This window comes from Diplotaxodon limnothrissa, linkage group LG1, assembly GCF_057381915.1.
Source record: "Diplotaxodon limnothrissa isolate DT_005_m linkage group LG1, D_limnothrissa_male_GT1.1, whole genome shotgun sequence".
Classification (NCBI taxonomy): domain Eukaryota; kingdom Metazoa; phylum Chordata; class Actinopteri; order Cichliformes; family Cichlidae; genus Diplotaxodon; species Diplotaxodon limnothrissa.
In genome coordinates, this window is record NC_140596.1 from 11,222,614 (window position 1) to 11,237,454 (window position 14,841).

The 14,841-nt window shown below is 39.5% G+C and overlaps 2 pseudogenes; both read right to left on the minus strand.

Moving 5' to 3' along the window:
* Nucleotides 1–77: 77 nt before the first annotated feature.
* On the minus strand, nucleotides 78–3,486 carry LOC146639422 (trans-1,2-dihydrobenzene-1,2-diol dehydrogenase-like; annotated as a pseudogene).
* Nucleotides 3,487–6,500: 3,014 nt separating this feature from the next.
* LOC146639423 (trans-1,2-dihydrobenzene-1,2-diol dehydrogenase-like) lies at nucleotides 6,501–9,763 on the minus strand (annotated as a pseudogene).
* Nucleotides 9,764–14,841: the final 5,078 nt, after the last annotated feature.

Sequence of the window (14,841 nt, forward strand, 5' to 3'; positions counted from 1 at the left end):
TTCATAGTACATCCCACTGCTTCTTCTGTTACATCTTAGTAGGATTTGGTCTGAAACAGCTCTGCTTGACAGTGGCTTCACTGGCTGTCTTGGTTAAAGACAACTCCCACTTGTTTCCTGATTTCAGCCATGATCTCTGACAGCAAGACAGAATCTGCCAGAGGCATCCGTGGGCTCTAATTAAGTCCTGCAAAGGAAGAGAAGTTTTATCCAAATTCTGGCTCATGGACAGATGTTATATTTTAATAAGTGTAACTTATGTACATATCCATAATGAACTGCAATTTATGACAAGGCAGGAATATAAAGATTGTGTAAATTATTATTAGAAGTAAAAGTAACAGTACTGTAATATTCTGTGAGCTAAAGGACATTCCAAGCACTCATTACATTCAGTCATAATCTGATGAGTATAATTGGTGTATACTTCTACATTTTCATTTGTCGCCCTGAGAATGCAAGTGATTGTCTAAACCGCAGTGTCCTTCTTACAAACTCAGCTTTCCTTTGAAGCAGTGGTTTAGGCTGTCTCTTCAGAGAGAAATACACACATTTCCTTTTATCATGACCTACCTTTAAGCAGGCACTGCCTCACTTCTCCTGCCTCATAGCGCAGCCCGGCGCTGTTGGTAAAATTCAGAGGGAGACACGGCTCAGGCAGAGGGTACTCTGTTTCCTTGTCATTCACCACCAGTTTGGTGGGGCAGTGCATGGGGCCAAGAACCTGTACAGTGAAAAGGAAGCAAACTTTTGTTTCAGTCCCTCAATTTGCAAATTCATCAAATACAGTGATTCATCAAATACAGTGAGATCTATGTCTGAATATATTGGTTTAATTAAATGTGAAATTAATCATCAGTCAGCACAGTCTTTGCATGTCCCTGTAATTTCTTAATGAACTCAAATGGTCCTGTACAGGACGAGCATAGCATACTTTAATGGACCCTTAGTGCCCGCAATGACAGCGTCATTTGGTAGTCGGGCTGCAATTGAAAAGGCACACAAGGCCATCCTCTTCCTGGAGAATTTCATCGTCACAACCACTGATTCATCCACTCCTGTTAAACATTCAAAAACATGAAATTATTGAAAGCATCAAACAAATTAGCATTAAAATGTTGTTTTAGACCTCTGCAGATGCAAATCTTTTTATTATATATTTAAACTGAGTTTGGAATTAGGTTTATTTATTAGTTTTTTTAAGAAGATAGTATACACAATGAAAGAAACTATTTTTTATTATTCAATAAATTGCCAAATGCCTTCCATGAAGAAAAGAAAATGCTTAATACATATATTATATGATGGTTTTGCACTAAGATATCCTTCAGTGAGACATGCAGTTACATATTCTCCTGCCAGTTTTACCGTATTACTGTATTCTCTGGGGGGATTTGGATTAGTGTGACATTTTAATGATAAGTCTTGGATTTTCTGTGTGAAATTCTGTCCTGGGGTGTTTACATTTTAGGCAATTCATTTAAAAGTGATTCCTCTGTATCACACAAAGTGTGCTTCTCTTCCTCTATTTGTTTTTTTATGGCAAGGCTCAAGCGTGCGTTTGTGATTGCTGAAGCACGCCCTGTGGTAAATGATACTAACACACATCCTATTTCTCCCACATGATCTGAATCATACCTGAGTCAAGCAGCACCCCTGTGGCTTGGATGGACTCTGGCCTTTCACCATTGAACACCATCAACACAAACTGCAGGCAGTACATCCAGCAGAGCTCCTCCACCCAGCTCCTTCTGCTCTGAGCGAGGCACTTTGAGCCGAGGGGAGCCAAAGTAGGCTTTTACCAGCTTCACATCCCCAACCGCCTCCTCTGCCAGCAGCCTGCGCACCTCAGCATACACAGGGAAACAGCGGGACCAGATGGCCTATGAGGAAAAGGGCAGATCCAGATATTTTGATCCAGTCTCGCTACAGAACTAAACAGTTGAAACTGAAGTTTCACCTGAGCAGGCATTTATTATAAAGCTCCTCAGTTATATGACTGTTGTGGCAAATCTGTACTGTGAACAATAATTTTTCCTGTCATTAATGTAAAATAATAGGAATGGCAATTTCTTACAATCCATGTATATAATTTGACCATTGGGTTTCTTAGTGGTGTAAGCCAAAAACAAATACACAGTTGCATTTTATGTAGCTAACAGTTAATTTAGAAGAAGCAAGAACAGAAAAACATTGAAAGCTGCAGGTGTATTGTGCACGAAATGGGAATTAAAATGTGATCATCAAGCCAGGTGCAGATGTGTCTGGCTGTGGCCACAGGTTGCAATAGCAACCTGAATCCCATTCCATCTGAGCACAGATAATGTTAACTGCATGCCTGTGAGGCTGATAACCCTCAAATAATAATAAAAACAATAACATTTTCCAAACTGATTATTAACTTTTGCTGTGTTTTGGAAAGGCATTAGTTTAGTGACTTATATTTTCTTATTGCTGTTTTTACAACAGCTGCATGCATGACAATAATTCCTCTTTCAATTCAATTCAATTCAATTTTATTTATCACAACAACACTTGACTCAAAGTGCTTTCAATTGTAAGGCAAAGACCCTACAATAGTAGAGAAAAAAAACCCACCAATCATTTTACCCCCTATGAGCCATCTGCCATGTCCATGTCCAGACCATGTTGATCTGCATATTTGGAATTTTTTTGTTGTAAAATTGAAAAATTATTGTACCTTTTTCCACTTTCTTAGTAAATTGTAAAAAAAAAAAAAAGAGATTTAGAAGATTTAAGATAATTGCCTTCGGTTTCCTCCTGAAATGGACAATTCTTTCCTTATTCTGTGGCACTGTAAAAACTGACCCTTAAGTTACCACTACTGTTAGCAAGTGTCCTCAGGGCAAAGCTATAAATGACAGCACTTCATCCCTTCAGCCTTACCACCATCAGGAAGACATGGTTTTTCTTAGCTGTGGCAACGAGGTCTTTAACCTTTCTGGAGTTCATAGCAAAGGGTTTTTCACACAGCACATTTTTCCCAGCCTTGAGGAACAGCATGCCAACTCTCCAGTGTTCTGTATGCAGCATTCCCAGATATACAATGTCTGTGGGAACACAAGTTTTTCATCCAAACAATAAAACCGTCACACCCTTATCTCTAATTGTGCAGTCAGATTATTACCAATTTTTGGGTTATTGGCCAGCTCCTCATAGCTGCCATAGGCCTTAGGAATACAATGTTTCTGGGCAAAATCTTTGGCACGGTCAATACTCCTCGATGCAATGACTGCAATCTATGCATAACATTAGAAAAGGAAAGAAAAAGAACAACAAAACAAACTCAAACAAACGCACACACTGCACACCTGTTCAGTGTATAGGGGACACTCTGTGTGACAATGTTGTACCGAACTTCCTTTAATTGAGTACCCGATGATCTCCCGGAGGCAGAGTCTTAATGGCCACACTAAAATCATGGCTGATCTTTCCAGCTCCACAGAGTCCCCATCGAGTTGCCATGTTGACAAGTGACAAATGAGTAGGCTATAGTGTTGCTTCAGAGAAAAAAAAGCCTGCGATATGACCTCTTGGAAATCCTGCAAATCGGGAGAAGACACCTACTAAACGAGACTGCCCTGTAAAAATAACTGCCTCTTAGCTTGTTAGCACAAGTCCATTTTTAGAAACAATACATACTTTTTGATATTAAGCGACTTCTAGCGGTGGTGCAAGAAAGGGGGTGGGAATAACGTGGAAAAAACCAAACATGGATTTCATCTGACCTGTCTTTTTAAAACTCTCGGCCATTACAAAGTATAGTTTTTCTTCACGTAGGAAAGATTCTCGCAATATTCATTAACAGTTTATTTTTGCTTCACATTATTGGGCGTATTGATATTTTTCTTAAAATCTTAAAACTGACGATAGATGTGTACTAAGACAGCAACGGTTACGCAACAGAACTTGCCCAAGATTCCGCTCATTTTTAAGATTTCATCACTATTAATGTAATCCCATGATATATATCAGCATATCACCACAAGAAACTGATATTAATTATTTTAGCGCATTAACCTTTTCAAAAATATATAAACAGTGTACAGAGTAGCGTGTCTCACTGTATCCATGGTAACATTATACTTACTGTTTCTTGTACGTGACATCTAAATCACGCCCATGAAATTCTAATATTCTTCTAATATTATTCTAATTCAATGTCATATGTCATAAATGAAATCAGGTATTATTATTATTGTTCATTTCCCCCCCAAGTAAAATAGCCTATGGTATATCATACGAGTGACCATAACGTGACCGATTACGCATGCGTAGCTGATGGGAGTTTCGGAACTTTCTTACCATACTTTGCGGATTTCTTGTCGTGTTACTCCAGATATACAACACTGTGTCAATAAAATGATGTAAGAAACTGATTTCAACAGCACGTCTAACCGCTGAATGATGAGGGAAATTTTTATGTTTGAATGACTGGGTAGATTTGTGAACAGTGGTTTGATAAAAGACATATCTGTTGTTCAGCAAATGGAAGTTTTCAGGGCCACCGTAAGGTCATGAGTTTCCCCACCTGGTTGCCATATTGGACACCGCTGATTGCGAGATTAAGTTCAACACAGCAGCTACTGTACTCGGCCTCAGAGTGGCGACACAGCATACATGTGGACTTTATGACCTAACTTTTTAAGTTTGCCAGTATTTTTGCATCACAGTGGAGATATATGGAGATACGGGCATTGCAGTGTTATATAATATAGCTTTGAATCAATGAAAAGAAACAAAATGCTACAAAAGAAAAAAAAAGAAGGAATAAATAAATAAATATTAAAAACATTCATAAAAACAGTTTAAATGTTTTAGGATTACAAAAATGCAAAATCACCACATGAAGGTATTTAAAATACATTTGAAATAAAGGCAAAAGCTAAAAATGCAACAGCTATCTAAATTTTGAAGCCATATTGTTGCAGTATTGTTGAACGATACAGCGGATTGCTTCTGTTACATTTTTAGCAGCCATCCAGATATTTTCCAGAAAGTGCTGCCAACATTGGAACCAATAATGTGTCTTCTTAAAATTTATTGCATTTGTGGAATAAAAATAACACCATGCAGACGGAGTGGTATTAAAAACCGAATTCTAATATTAGCCATGAAAGGAGAGCATTTAAACCAATGTGCTTTTTTGTTCCAATTTCTTATCTCGTCTTACCCCACTAAGGGGAGCTCTTTGCCTTCAATCGATGTGTAATAACACTACATTGACTTTTATTTCCTTGCTTTATGTTTTGTGCTGACTAATGTTAAAAATTTGTCTTAATCAAGCTGCACTGGCATTTTTATTTTCCTTTGGATTGATAAAGTACCTATGATAATACTTGCAATATTTTTAATTTGTCTGTTATGTGTTTAGTTTGATGTAACTTTATTCTACTACAATTACATCAGTTGTAAATTAGTTGTATATTTTGTAGTCTAAACGTTGGTTCATGGCATAATAACTGCTCTAGTTATATCTTGAGCTACTGTTGATTTTAAAATGGAAAGCATCATTTATTTGTTTGTACGACATAAATCACTTGAGCTCACTTGTTTCTCAACAAACAGGGGACATGTTAGAGCTGATATTTCTTACTACCTTGTTTAAAGCTGCATGTCACATTTATTTAGCCTATTTTAACTAAGACACACAGCACAGGATGTATAGAGAGATATGTATATAATTATATTATCCATTAATCAAATAATCAAAATCTATCATTTTGAATTTAAGGGGTAAATTTTATATCAGTGAAACATTCTTCAGTTTTTATCAGTCATGTGAGCCTATAAGGTTGAGACGAAGTATTAAATGAGCCATAAAAACCTTTCTAAGTCTTAACCTTGAAAATCAGACAGTGCAACCTATTTTTGAATCTATTTGTACACCGCTGCAAGGGTCAGACATGACAGAACACTTTGATTCAAATGTGCCACTCGAAGTCTCTTCTTCTCTCCAGCGGATGATATTTGAAATGAAACATGGCTTTCACAATCAGCCCTTTATTGGATTCATCAATCACACACCTCACAGTGACAGCTGAGTTTATCTTTAAAGGACTAGGACTTCATTACAGGATGGTGACACACAAGGCAGTTGCTCTATCTGTTTGCGTTGCGATTCATCTGGTTTAAATCATATTTTCAATCTCTCTGCTTAATCTGTGTAATACAAAATTTGGCAATGTTTCTCATGTAGTGTATTTCACGGTATTTACATAGTAGATCTGGGGTAGGATAACTATGTTTTGAGCTATCATGGGTCTATATTGAAGCTAAAAAGACTACACGGAGAGCAAACTGCCTAATAATGCAACCAACATTTACCTATTCCAAAAATTTACTGAGTCCTTCACAGCTGCCATGCTTTGTCACGTGGTGCTCTGATTGATCGGCTCATTCCAGCTGCCTCAAGCAACTCCTTCTGTTACATCTTAGTAGGATTTGGTCAGGTGAAACAACTCTGCTTGACAGTGGCTTCACTGGCTGTCTTGGTTAAAGACAACTCCCACTTGTTTCCTGATTTCAGCCATGATCTCTGACAGCAAGACAGAATCTGCCAGAGGCATCCGTGGGCTCTAATTAAGTCCTGCAAATGAAGAGAAGTTTTATCCAAATTCTGGCTCATGGACAGATGTTAAATTATAATAAGTGTAAATTATGTACATATTTAGAATGAACTGTAATTTATGAGAAGGCAGGAATATAAAGATTATGTAAATTATTATTAGAAGTAAAAGTAACAGTACTGTAATATTCTGTGAGCTAAAGGACATTCCAAGCACTCATTACATTCAGTCATAATCTGATGAGTATAATTGGTGTATACTTCTACATTTTCATTTGTCGCCCTGAGAATGCAAGTGATTGTCTAAACCGCAGTGTCCTTCTTACAAACTCAGCTTTCCTTTGAAGCAGTGGTTTAGGCTGTCTCTTCAGAGAGAAATACACACATTTCCTTTTATCATGACCTACCTTTAAGCAGGCGCTGCCTCACTTCTCCTGCCTCATAGCGCAGCCCGGCGCAGTTGGTAAAATTCAGAGGGAGACACGGCTCAGGCAGAGGGTACTCTGTTTCCTTGTCATTCACCACCAGTTTGGTGGGGCAGTGCATGGGGCCAAGAACCTGTACAGTGAAAAGGAAGCAAACTTTTGTTTCAGTCCCTCAATTTGCAAATTCATCAAATACAGTGAAATCTATGTCTGAATATATTGGTTTAATTAAATGTGAAATTAATCATCAGTCAGCACAGTCTTTGCATGTCCCTGTAATTTCTTAATGAACTCAAATGGTCCTGCAAAGGACGAGCATAGCATACTTTAATGGACCCTTAGTGCCCGCAATGACAGCGTCATTTGGTAGTCGGGCTGCAATTGAAAAGGCACACAAGGCCATCCTCTTCCTGGAGAATTTCATCGTCACAACCACTGATTCATCCACTCCTGTTAAACATTCAAAAACATTAAATTATTGAAAGCATCAAATAAATTAGCATTAAAATGTTGTTTTAGACCTCTGCAGCTTATTTACAGTGTCATCTTTATATATTTTATATATATAAGTAAAAAAAAAATCATATATTCAAAAAAATTGCTTACATTAAACTAAAAAAAAAAAAAGCTTTTTATATTATTATAGATAGCTTTTGGGGAGACATGCAGTTACATATTCTCCTGCCAGTTTTACCGTATTACTGTATTCTCTGGGGGGATTTGGATTAGTGTGACATTTTAATGATAAGTCTTGGATTTTCTGTGTGAAATTCTGTCCTGGGGTGTTTACATTTTAGACAATTCATTTAAAAGTGATTCCTCTGTATCACACAAAGTGTGCTTCTCTTCCTCTATTAGATTTTTTATGACAAGGCTCAAGTGTGCGTTTGTGATCGCTGAAGCACGCCCTGTGGTAAATGATACTAACATACATCCTATTTCTCCCACATGATCTGAATCATACCTGAGTCAAGCAGCACCCCTGTGGCTTGGATGGACTCTGGCCTTTCACCATTGAACACCATCAAAACAAACTGCAGGCAGTACACTCCGATATCCAGCAGAGCTCCTCCACCCAGCTCCTTCTGCACTGATCGGGGAATGTCGAGCTGAGGGGAGCCAAAGTAGGCTTTTACCAGCTTCACATCCCCAACCGCCTCCTCTGCCAGCAGCCTGCGCACCTCAGCATACACATGGAAACAGCGGGACCAGATGGCCTATGAGGAAAAGGGCAGATGATCCAGTCTCGCTACAGAACTAAACATTTGAACCTCAAGTTTCACCATGAAGTACCATGAACCATCATTTTTGCTAGTTTTGCTTCTTATATGAGTCTTGTGAGCATCAAATTTGTATTGTCGTGGCAGTAATATTCAACTAATCTGCAGTGGAGAGTAAATGTAAACTCATTTATTTTTGTGCCACATTAAGCAGAGATTAAATAGTAATATTATATTTATTTATATTTAATACCTGTATTTTTTCACCTTATAGGAAATGTTTAAGATATTGAAAAATATGATTGTCTGCTATTTTCCTTTGAGTTAGATGAGAACATCATGAGCAGTGGTCTGTCTGTTAGGATGCCTAATTATGAAGCTACAGTCAGCAAACTGCTTGCTTTGCATAGACTGGATACAGCTATCCTCAATCTGTCTTAAGATAACAAAACACAATTATTAGCTCCATTAAAGTGTATTAATTTACACTTTGTATCTTGTGTTTTGTTCATCCTTTTTATAATCTGTTTTAGACATTTTATACCCTTCAGAACAATTTGCTATTTCATAAATGGTTTTGCACTGGAGTATTGCACTGACATGCCTACAAGATATAACATAAAGAAAATATAATATCCTGAACTAGCTCACAGTAGATACATTTTCAACTTTTTTACAGATCTAAGGAAGCCATTCCTCTCCATTTATAGTGTTTTTATTGTGCTAAAATAAGCTGCTTTATTTAATTTTTAACCATTCGTACATCAGTATATACTGACACAAGTCCAACTGTATCCTGAAATGTTACATTTTTGCTACATAACATTTAAAATGATTACTTTTATTTTTCATCCTGAAACAAATATTTTCTTTTGTTGTGGTAGCTTCAAAACAGCACCTTCAATTACCCCTACTATTAGCAAGTGACACCAGAGCAAAGCTGTACAGAGACCACTGCATCCCTTCAACCTTACCTCCATCAGGAAGACATGGTTTTTCTTAGCTGTGGCAACGAGGTCTTTAACCTTTCTGGAGTTCATAGCAAAGGGTTTTTCACACAGCACATTTTTCCCAGCCTTGAGGAACAGCATGCCAACTCTCCAGTGTTCTGTATGCAGCATTCCCAGATATACAATGTCTGTGGGAACACAAGTTTTTTTTCCCAAACAATAAAACCGTCACACCCTTATCTCCATTTGTGCAGTCAGATTATTCCCAATTTACCAATTTCTGGGTCATTGGCCAGCTCCTCATACCTTAGCCTTAGGAATACCTTCCTTCGGGGCAAAATCTTTGGCACGATCAATACTCCTTGATGCAATGACTGCAATCTGTGCATAACAAGAAAAAAATGCACACACACCTTGCAGATCTATTTAGTTGAAAGGACATATCCTGTGTGACAGCGCAGCTGCACTGAGCTTGTTTATATTGCGTACCTGATGACCTCCAGGAGGCAGAGTCTTAATGGCCACACTGAAGTCATGGCTGATCTTTCCAGCTCCACAGAGTCCCCATCGAGTTGCCATGTTGAATTATATGGTAAGTGACAAATGAGTAGTGTGTTGCTTCAGTAAAGATCTCAGCTGCTGGCGAGATGTAACCTTGGAAAGTTTGCACGTTCAGAGGAAGGATCCCACTAAACTATTGTGCCTTTGTGATAGCAGATAGAAGGCTCCTGCATTACATGCTGGAGAGGTAGTGACTGTAACACACACATGCACACACACATACACGTATGCACACACACACACACACACACACACACACACACACACATACACGTATGCACACACACGCACGCACGCACGCACACACACACACACACACACATACACGTATGCACACGCACGCACACACGCACACACACACACACACACACACACACACACACCTTGCTGTTTTGCTACATTGTTGCTGATACAGGTCTTTCAATCCAGGTTGAAGTTGTTTGAACCGGTTGTGTCCAACAATCTGTAACATGGGGATCACCGGGGCCCATCATTAACATGAAGTAGTGCAGAGTTTAATGTGTATAGGCCAGGGTGAGGGATCACCTTGCCCATAGATCAGCAGTCTTCCACAGTACTTCAGGTCAAGTATCGGAACCAGGAGGTGCTTTGTTTTCCACTGGGAGAGAAACTGATTAACCTGAAATGGCTTGACAGCCACAGAGAAGCCAATGATTAAACCAGAGTCTTGTGGGGGTTGCTGGAATAAATAGATATGCTGGCTTCACAGAATGCTCATGGAGCCCAACGCAAGGTAATTTAACTGACCAGTAAGCTGAGCCAGGATGACTATGGAAAAGCATCAGCACACTTGCCCTTGAGCTAATAATTATCTATTTAGCCAGACAGGTGGTTGTGTAAACTTCCTGCAACATGCTGCCAGTAGAGGACACTATGTTGTCAGCAGAGATTACTTTCTTCGTCAAGCTCTGAGGATTTGGCAAGGCTTATCTAAGGAATTATCTACAGGTTTGCAAAATCAGGTGACTCATGCAAATGGACAATTTACTTTCAAAAGTATCTGCCAGGAGTCAATGGAGGTTACTGTTTCAAATTCAACTTAAAAGTCCATCTTTTCCATTAATTCCTGTCATAAGTATATGATTTATTTTCCTGGAGGTACTGCATGCTGATTGGAATTCAGTGGAAGGCCAATCATCATGTCTGCAACATCCTCATTATAAAAGAAAAGGGAATTTTATCAATGGCCTCTCACTGGCTGCTTTCTTTTTGTATTTCACTTCCAAATGAATTCTGGGAGCTGTGTGCCGTTGTCATAACAACAAGGTATCAGCTGGGCAATTTGTATGCAAATGGCATTGGGCTTGGCCTGATATCCTTGCCTATACCAAAAGACCTGGTTGCCATGGGAATGCCCAACTCCTCCTTGAGTCACTTTTACATTTTGGGGGTAAAACACACATCCGCATTTCTTTAACGGGGTGATTCTGTGACATCACCACAGGTAATAAGAAAAGAGAGGTAGAAGTGTGATAGAGGAAGTGTAACCAGAATGGGAAAGTGCAAGTAGATTTTGAATTGGTGTGAAGCAATGAATTGGTTCCATGGTGTTTGACTCAGCTGCCAGCAGAAGGGCGCATAACGCAGAGGCTCAGGTGGTCAGAGAATGGTGCTTTGGTTGGGATTTGGACAGGTTCGCCCAACTGTATGCCACTTGGACTTTACCCAGTATCACCCTCAGGATGCATAAATGCCACCTCTTCGAGTAGAAAGTGACAACTAGGTCATAGTGAATCATACTTTTGCTTTTAATGAAGCAAAAGCTAAAAAGTGGCCATCATATACTCTTCAGCCACATAAACTGAAATTGCATTTCTTAACCTGCTGTGGCTGGACTGGAAAGAGGCAGATGGTAAAGACAGCTGATTTGTCAAGTTATTCAGAAAACTGGCGTGCAGGAGGAAACCAGGAAACTCATTAATTCAGCACGGGCATGACGATTGCCTTCCATTCGTATCACTTCTCACTCTCTTTATTTGATTAAGAATTCATGCATCATCTCTTGTCTGCATCGTTATTCCACTGAGACATGGAAGAATGACAGTCGATGGGTCATGTGACCAGTCACAAGTTTCCTTAGAGTGGGTGGAGAAACTTCCCTGTGAAGGTATTTGATCACAGCAGACAGCTTTGTTTCACACTTTGTCATATCATTTCATCTGTGTTGCTGTCAGGAACAACCCCTCCACCACCCAACCTCGCTGTAATACTAACAGCACAGAAGTATTAATTGAGTTTTTCTTGAATGATTGAATTATTTAGGCTTGCACGTGAAATATTTAAAATTTGTAAGACAAGCTGAATGAATCTTATCTGCTTTTTTCTTTTGTTTAACACTTAATTAATTTTAATTTAAGGTAACTTGTGAAAAGAGTAAATGCTACAGTGGGATTCTGCAAACCCGATTACCATTAAACTGCTTGATATTTCATCACCAACTTTAAGTAAAGGGGGGAAAGGAGCACAGAAAGTCACCCTAATCCTGTTTTGATTGAAGTAGATATGCAGAGGGCTTTTTACCCCCTCCTTCCTCCAGCTGGGAAAGTGAGAGCCATCTTGGTGATGCTTTTTTTTTTTCTTGTAGGGGAGAGTCGGGGGGTTGTACTGCAGCAGTTATGGGAGCCCCATCACTGCTTCATCTCTCTCTCAAGGTCACTGCAGAGGACGAGTGACAGGCTAGATGAGTGCCAGCCATTTTGAGGGGAGGTTAGGAGTTTGATGAATCCAGGAAGGGAGAGGGAGGTGTGCAACGAGGGGTAATAAGTCATTTTGTCAATGCTACTGCATGTTCTGATGTGTGGGCTAGACTTTTTTTTTTTTTACTAGAACAAGTGTGATAGAGGGGGAGTGAGACGAGCAAGCCAAAATGGGAGCCTTTGAGCCACCCAGCATTGTGCTGGCCCTTTGAGAGTCCTATCTTTGTCTGCCGCACAAACACACACAGGGAGGCTGAACTATGGAGCAAACGCCGACTGGACCAGAGCTGACTTACCAGCACATGATTTGGGTGTTAGTGTTGGTGAGGAGGGGAGGATGAAGACTAAATTCACACACACAAAGAGCTATTATCTCAAGTTTTCAATTTCAATCATCTTTCTTTGGGTTTTCATGTTTTTATTCCATTCAAATTCACATTTTCAATGGTGAGGTGCCTTATCTCCATATAAAATGATAATGAATATACTCAGCAGGCAGGTTATTATATGGCTGATAATTTTACATTATAGACTGCTCCAACAAAAATTACAGGAACACTTTTTTTCAGAATTTAGCATTAAATCAATTAGGCCTCAAACCCCAAAGTTGCACTAGTTTTGCATTTGGCTAGGGTCAGTGTCTCTATGGTAGCATGAGGAGAGGTTGCGCAGTTAGGCCAACACCTATGCTTTGCTGTGTCTCCCAGCACAGTGGTACCAGCATGGAGGAGATTTCACGAGACAAGCAGTTACTCTAGGACAGCTGGACAGGACTGTAGAAGGTCATGAAACCATCAGCAGGACCTATATTTGCTTATTTGTGCAAGAGGAACAGGTTGAGCACTGCCAGGGCCCTACATAGGCCCTCCAGTAGGCCACTGGTATGAATCTCTCTCACCAAACAATGAGAAACAGACTTAATTAGGGTGGCCTGAGGACCCGAGATCCCTAAGTGGGCCCTCTGCTTATTGCCCAGCAGCCTGAAGCCTTAATGGCGCTTACCATAGAATACTAGAATTGGCAGTTCCAACATATTATGCTGCCTATAATTAGTTTATCAATGAAGGCATGCACAAACCACTAAAGGCTAGGCAAAGGCACTGCTACCACTGACTAGATGCTACGCTAGCCTGACATAAATCCACTGGAACACCTCTGGGACATTATATTTTGATCCATCCAAAACTATCAGGTTGCACCCCAGACTGTCCAGGAGCTCAGTGATGCCCTGGTCCAGATCTGGAAGGAGAGCCCCAGAACACCATCTGCCCCGAAATTGACAGTGCATACATGGGGGCCATACAAACTACTGAGTGCGATTTTGAGTTTGAAATGAAATTTCATCAAAATGGACCAGCTTGCTGCCTCATTCTTTTACTTTGATTTTGGGGATGTCTTTGAATTCAGCCTCCTGTAGCTGATCATTTTCATTTCCATGAAATATTGTGGAATCCATCTATTCCTAACAAACTGTGCCGTGATGTTAATGAAGCATGATTTTTTTTCCCATTAGGATATGGTATGTTTTCAAAGTGGTCCTTTAATTTTTTTTTTTTTGAGCACTGTATATGTAGTCACTGGTGCTTAGTTGTCTATTACACCAAATTTAGCACACTTACTGATATACTGACATAGTACTCAATCATAACCTCTGTCAAATCCTCTAATTTTAAACCCAAATTCAGTCTGAGGTAAATTTATTTTACAGTTGGACTATGCCATTGTTGTATGATATTTATTTAAATAAACAGTTCATCAAAATTTGAACTAAACCTGCAGGCAGACACACAAGGTAATTTTTCATGATTGCCAGTGCACAATTTCTTTTGCCATTTTTCTGCTACATTTGGACTTGAAACAATTGCTCTTGCCAAATAAAGTCCTTCAAGCCCATGATTGGTGAACGTTTATGTCTGTTTGAGTTATCGGTTCTGTTGTTCCAGTGGAGTTGTTACTGTCTCCATTAACTGCATAGTCAATCTAGGAAACATGACACAACACTCACTCACTTTGCTTTTTTTTTTTTTTGTTACTGTATCTGTTTCCCTCAGACACACGTGCTATAAAGAACCGAAGTTGGGTCTCCACCTTGTATCAGCAAGATTGTGTGAGGTGATATGGACTGCATCACAGAGCCCCTTCTGAGGTGAGAGTGGTAGACATGGCTGGAACTGAGATATGGAGCAGATACTAACCTCTACCAACAAGCTGATAATACCTTAGAGTGTTTGAGGAATGTCCATTGTGGAGTGTGGATCTGTCACCCCCATGATGTTCTGCATGTCCAGTAGGACAGCTACACACACACAAAGCATTCTGCTGAGGTGAAAGTGCATGTGATCTCAGATAGCAAAGCCGTTTCTTATTGTGAAACCTAGT